The sequence below is a fragment of the Macrobrachium nipponense genome, chromosome 15, assembly GCF_015104395.2.
Source record: "Macrobrachium nipponense isolate FS-2020 chromosome 15, ASM1510439v2, whole genome shotgun sequence".
Lineage (NCBI taxonomy): Eukaryota > Metazoa > Arthropoda > Malacostraca > Decapoda > Palaemonidae > Macrobrachium > Macrobrachium nipponense.
Genome location: NC_087208.1, coordinates 25776268 through 25782327, shown reverse-complemented (window position 1 = coordinate 25782327; position 6060 = coordinate 25776268). Strand labels below are relative to the sequence as shown.

General features: G+C 38.6%; 1 protein-coding gene across 10 annotated transcripts in view; it reads left to right on the top strand.

Annotated features, from left to right (window-relative positions):
• The window catches only part of LOC135227047 (serine/threonine-protein kinase 3-like), a 164693-nt gene that overhangs the window by 101139 nt on the left and 57494 nt on the right, over positions 1–6060 (top strand). The gene's annotated exons all lie outside the window — the stretch shown is intronic.

Here is a 6060-nt window from a genome sequence, read left to right as displayed (position 1 = left end):
GCTCTGGACCTCATAGGTCCCAGTGCTTCGCCCTGTGCCTAAACTTGATATTCCTTCATCCTACAAGGACAGGTTGCTTTCCCTGGGTCGCACTATAGTAGATTCACATCAGCCCGTGCATCTGATGTCTAGGCCAGTCCCTTACGACGCTCCTGATTGGCTGTTGATAAGCCAATCGCAGGGCTGGAAACTCTGTCTCTCTCGAGAGTTCATATAGGCAGGATGTAAATTCCACCTCTCCTGAGGGATACTCTTGAAAAACGTATCCTTCAGGAGAGGTGGAGCATACATCCTGCCTATGTGAACACACTCGAGAGACTGAGAGTTTCCAGCCCTGTTGATAAGCTCTGGCTTATCAACAGCCAATAAGGACAGCCAATAAGGAGCGTCGTAAGGGACGGGCCTAGACGTCAGATGCACGCTTGATGTGAATCTACTAGAGTCTTTCAAATAGAAGCTTGACAGATTTGGGTGCTGCGTCCTGATTGGTCCCAGCTTGAGAAAGGTTGACAGTTAGGGGCTTCTATGTAATATTTATTATTAATAATGATGATAGCATCTTTGAAGAATGATGACTTCCAGTCTCTCTCTCTCTCTCTCTCTCTCTCTCTCTCTCTCTCTCTCTCTTTCTCTCTTTCTCTCTTTCTCTCTCTGGCAGTGCGGAATCAAAAGGAATTTATTTCTCTTGAGAGAAATTCATTTCTTGATGTGGTCCGGATCCCACAATAAGCTGTAGGTCCCGTTCCTAAGTAACCAATTGGTTCTTAGCCTCGTCAAAATATCTAATCACTCTCTCTTCTCTCCTCTCATCTCTCTTCTCTCTCTCTCTCTCTACTCTCTCTCGATATCTCTCTCTCTTCTTCTCCCTCTTCTCTCTATATATATATATATATATATATATATATATATATATTATATATGAAATATATATATATATATATAGGGGCCCATAAAAACACAAAACCAAAATATAGATAGAAAAGTACTATATTTCAGAGACTGCTGTCTCCCTCTTCAGGTATATGAATGAGAAAAGTTTACAGAAAAGGTGGTATTTATACCAAGAGATCCGTCCACAGGTAAGCCAATTTAGGTCACCCCCGCTGATAAATGAACATAACCATAGAATAAACTGGAATTTGTCACATAATTTATAGCAGCAACTGCCGGTACAAGAGTCAAATGATGGAATCGGCCTTAATAAAAGAGAGGCAGGTAATGAACATCTCAAAAGGAGCATGGGATTCAGATGTAATCGACAAAATTTTCATTCAACCAATGCTTAAGAATATTAAAGGCGAAGTTATCATCGGGGGTGTGTCCTCAAACATTGGCTTACCTGTGGATGGATCTCTTGGTATAAATACCACCTTTTCTGTAAACTTTTCTCATTCATATACCTGAAGGAGGGAGGACAGCAGTCTCTGAAATATAGTAACTTTTCTCTCCATATTTTGTTGTTTTATGGGCTCCTTTCGTTTTAGATGGAATTCTGTTGTAACAGAACATTTTTACCAGTGATATATATATATATATATATATATATATATATATATAGTGTACACACACATATATATATATATATATATATGTACACATATATATATATATATATATATACATATACATGCATATACTTATACATACATATATATACATATATATGTATGTATATGTACATACACACACACACACACACACACACACATATATATATATATATATATATATATATATATATATATATATATATATATAGTATGTATGTATGTATATATAGAGTATGTATGTATGTATGCATGCATATATGTGTTTGCGTGTGTCTGAGCACCCATGGGCAGGCATTTGCTTGAAGATTCACGTTGCATGCGTTTTGTTAATGAAGATGAGGAACCGCGTAAACTCGCGAAATGTTGGTAATTAACGGGGAATTCGTCTTTCGTGCGACGATCCTATTAGCAGCAGAGCTGCATTCCTCCTTCATTCGCTCATTCAGAGATCGTTGTTGTCTTTCGTTTTGGGAAACTCTGAACCAAAGGGAGCGGCGTCGTGTCTCTCAAGTTAAAGATTGAGAACTGTTGGAAGCCTCTCGTTTGTGTGTGATGAAATTATTTGTATTTCTCGTTCTCTGTCTTCGTTGCTGGTGAAGTTTGCCGCCATTAAGGATGTTTAGTAGTTGGACGGGTGAGCTATGCGTCGATTCCAACCTTCCCTCTCAGGGTGGGAGACCGGAGTTCGATTCTTCGGATTGGAAACGGTTTGGACGCATTTCCTGAAGAGTCCTGTTTGCCTTTGTTGATCTTATCTACGAATGACCTGCTTCCCTTTCAGTCGACTGTGGTTGGTAGCAGTTTGGGTATATATTCGAGGCATGGGACTAGCACCCTCATCCCAAAAGGTTTGCGTGAAACTAAAGGGTTAAAACTTTTGGAGACACCCCTTCTTAATTTTTAAAAGCTATGCACCCCTTAGGTGGCTAGTGCCGTCAGTGCGCCTTATGCGGTGCACTCTAAGCATTACTTAAAATTAAATTATATGCAGCCAGCGTGCCTTCGGCCCATAGCTTCAGCCCCTTTCGTTCCTTTTTACTGTACGTCCGTTCATATCTCGCTTCCATCTTACTTTCCACCCTCTCCTAACAATCGATTCGTAGTGCAACTTAGAGGTTTTCTTCCTGTAACACCTTTCAAACTGTCAATTTCCGTTTCAGCGCTGTTTGACCTCATAGGTCCCAGTGCTTGGTATTTGGCCTAAATTCTCCATTCAATTGAATTGAATTCAAATTCAAAATAACGTCTGTGTATTGACTCGCCCTGTGACCTGGCCGACTCTCAGAGGTTGGACATGTTTATCGAAAAGAACTCTATAACTTTTAATGTCTTCGGGTGCTTGTTTTTATATCCAAAATAGAATATGTCCGGAGATTCTGGCGGCGTTGGTGAAAGATCTCTTCTGTGAACTGCAAGCTTAGTTCACAGTTTCCTCTCCACGAACATAGTGTATATATTTTGGTGCAGATCCTTACTTACAGCTTGGCAGATTTACCTGTGTTTTCTCGACGTTTTTCCCAAGAAATGTTTGATGTCCTATTGATGATGTTGCAGTAAATGTGTGTTTTTTTTTTTTTTATGATTCATTTCAACGCTTAGTTTCCGTGTTGAATTTACTCTCTCTCTCTCTTTCTCTCTCTCTCTCTCTCTCTCTCTCTCACACACACACACACACACACACACACACACACACACACACACACACACACACACACAGAGTCACGTGTGAAACAGAAATGAATTTCAGACACATTCATTAGACAGGCCTGGGTTCGGTCTGGTGTAAGAAAAAAATATACATATTTGTGGTACGTATATATATATATATATATATATATATATATATATATATATATATATATATATATATATATATATATAATTCTTTTAATTTACGTTGTGCGTGTATTTTATGGCCCATGGCAATGAAAAGGTGGAAACACCATGTACGGTAAAGATTGGGTCTCTCTCTCTCTCTCTCTCTCTCTCTCTCTCTCTCTCTCTCTCTCTCTCTCTCTCTCTCGATGTACATAGTTGGTAAAGCCATGCATGTTAGAGGAGTAGAATACCAAGATAATTTCCCGACGAATGTCGAAATAACTAATAAGAACCCAGATCAAGAGGACAGGTGATTGTGTGACCAAGAGTAGCGATCCATAGGGGTCAGTGTTGAGGCGTGATGCTTATTTTTTTAAGGTGACAGTTGTTGAGTCAGATTAGGCAATACTTCGTTTATAGAAAAAAAAATGACGCAACACACTGGATAAGCATTTGAACTCTGGCTACAGTGACAACTCTCCAGGCTTCAGTGCTATTTTGTGAGAACGTGACTTAGTAACTAATTGTAGTCGGCGTTGAAAGTCTTAAGAGTTCTATGATGACCGAGTTTTGCCCGTGACCACGTGAGCGACATTACACTTCATGCGCTTTGGAATGTTCAAGATAATGAGCTGATGACAAATGGGTCTTTGTGAACACATTTTCAGAGTCATTTTCAGGGAGATTTCTGTCGTCTTTCGTGTGTCAGGGAGATGATGTCATGTTCTGATTCGAGACTCTCCGGACTATTATGAACGGATATTCGTTCGCTCTCATGTGCGCTGTCAGCTGGTGTATTGAAGGAGGGTTGAAGTATGATAAATGTTTAAATACAAATCGTCGATGTGGAAAATGTAGTCACATTTAAGCATTTTTTTTTTATATTTTTAGAATTTTACATTTTCACTCTCTCTCTCTCTCTCTCTCTCTCTCTCTCTCTCTCTCTCTCTCTCTCTCTCTCTCTCTCTCTCTCTCTCTCTCTCTCTCTCTCTCCTCCCGATCTTCCACTTCCTGGTCCTCGTCGTACCGAGATCATTTTCCTTTAATTTCAATCCATAATTCAGTCTATTCCTCCAGTATTGTTAAACTCATAACTTATTCATCCAAAGCAAATGGCAGTGGGACGTGCAACCTTTTACTCTAAATTAGCTCCGGCCAGAAGAACGCCAAAAAGCAAGATTATTGGGCAGAAGTTAGAAGTCAACGATTGAGGTTTTACGTCGGGGAAGACAAGATCAGGAAAAGTATTCAAAAGCTTCAGGATGACCGATTCCCACAAGTGTCTTCACTGACAGTGACTCAAATTCACAATCTTTTTAGCCATGATGATAGGCAGCCCTAACTAAATACCTACCTGCTCTCCGAAATGCAAGAAGGCTTCCTTACCTTGCGGAGTTTTGACGTCAGAATTTCGAACAAATCATCATTCAGTAATTTTTGCAAATATAAAAAGCGATGACCCGTTCCTTGCGTAACCCCCAGTGCTAATACGAACCAACTGTCATTCTCCCCCACAAGGACAGGCTGTTTTGATATGCGCCGGCTGCCATATTCAGTACATACTTACGGGGCTGAAGTTGGTCTTCACTAAAGGGAGTCAGTCAGGTCCAATAGGTAAAGGGAAAAGTTAGGTTCTGTGTGTGTATATATATATATATATATATATATATATATATATATATATATATAAATTCACATAACAAAATCAAACTAATACCTTGAAATGTGATCTGAAAATATAAACCGTTTTTCTGTGTGCTCTTGAGGTTAGCTAAGGTGAAAGTTGGCTAATAAGTGCTATGAGTTGGGTACTTTGGCAGTCGAGTTGTTAATTTCTTTATATTGATATTTATTTGTCCCAACGCTGGCCTTTTTCCATATTTTTATGACGTTTAGATGACACAAGATTGGTTGAGTATACAATCTTGATGTGCTTTTAATCATTTGAGTAACGATCCTTTATCTTACGTAAATTTGCAGTTGTGCTGTACATTATTTTTGCTTTGAGAAGGAAAGATTTTGATGTGGTAGAATAGATATTTACTCTAACAGTGTCATTGCACAAATTGAAGGCGAAATGATGCTTAGGGTTTTAGCCCACTGGATGATTAAGGTGCTGTTTTTTCAATGTCATTTCAGGTTTAGAATATTTTGGTGATTTAATTAGCCCCTGAGTTTGCATGAGTGACTTCAGGTATTAGATTATGAGAAGTTTTGGTGTTTAAATGTAATTTCAGATTTATGTATGTATGTATGTATATAAATTGTTTGATCGATGACATCATGCTATTCAGTTGCACACATTAGCAATTTTAATTTTGCGTGATGCTTATACATATAAAATATATATTTACATGGTTGTTATCTCACACTACACAATATGACATGAAACTTGCTTAAATTCAGATCCATAGTCCAACTTATATGAAGTTTGTTTCCAAGTAACAGATTTGCAGAAAAATTTAAAATGTGTTTCGACTTTTGATGGACCCACCCAAATGATTTTGTAATTCACGTGAAATTTCACTCAAAGCTCAACGTCCATAGTTTTCGAGGTCGCTGAGATGAATAGTGACACTCCCGATGCCCTTTCAAGACCAAGTTCAGTCCCAGTAGGAAAGAGGGTTGCCTTGAAGTGTGTACATATGATATTTTTTAATTAACAGACGAATCTTTTTTTAATACAATTTCT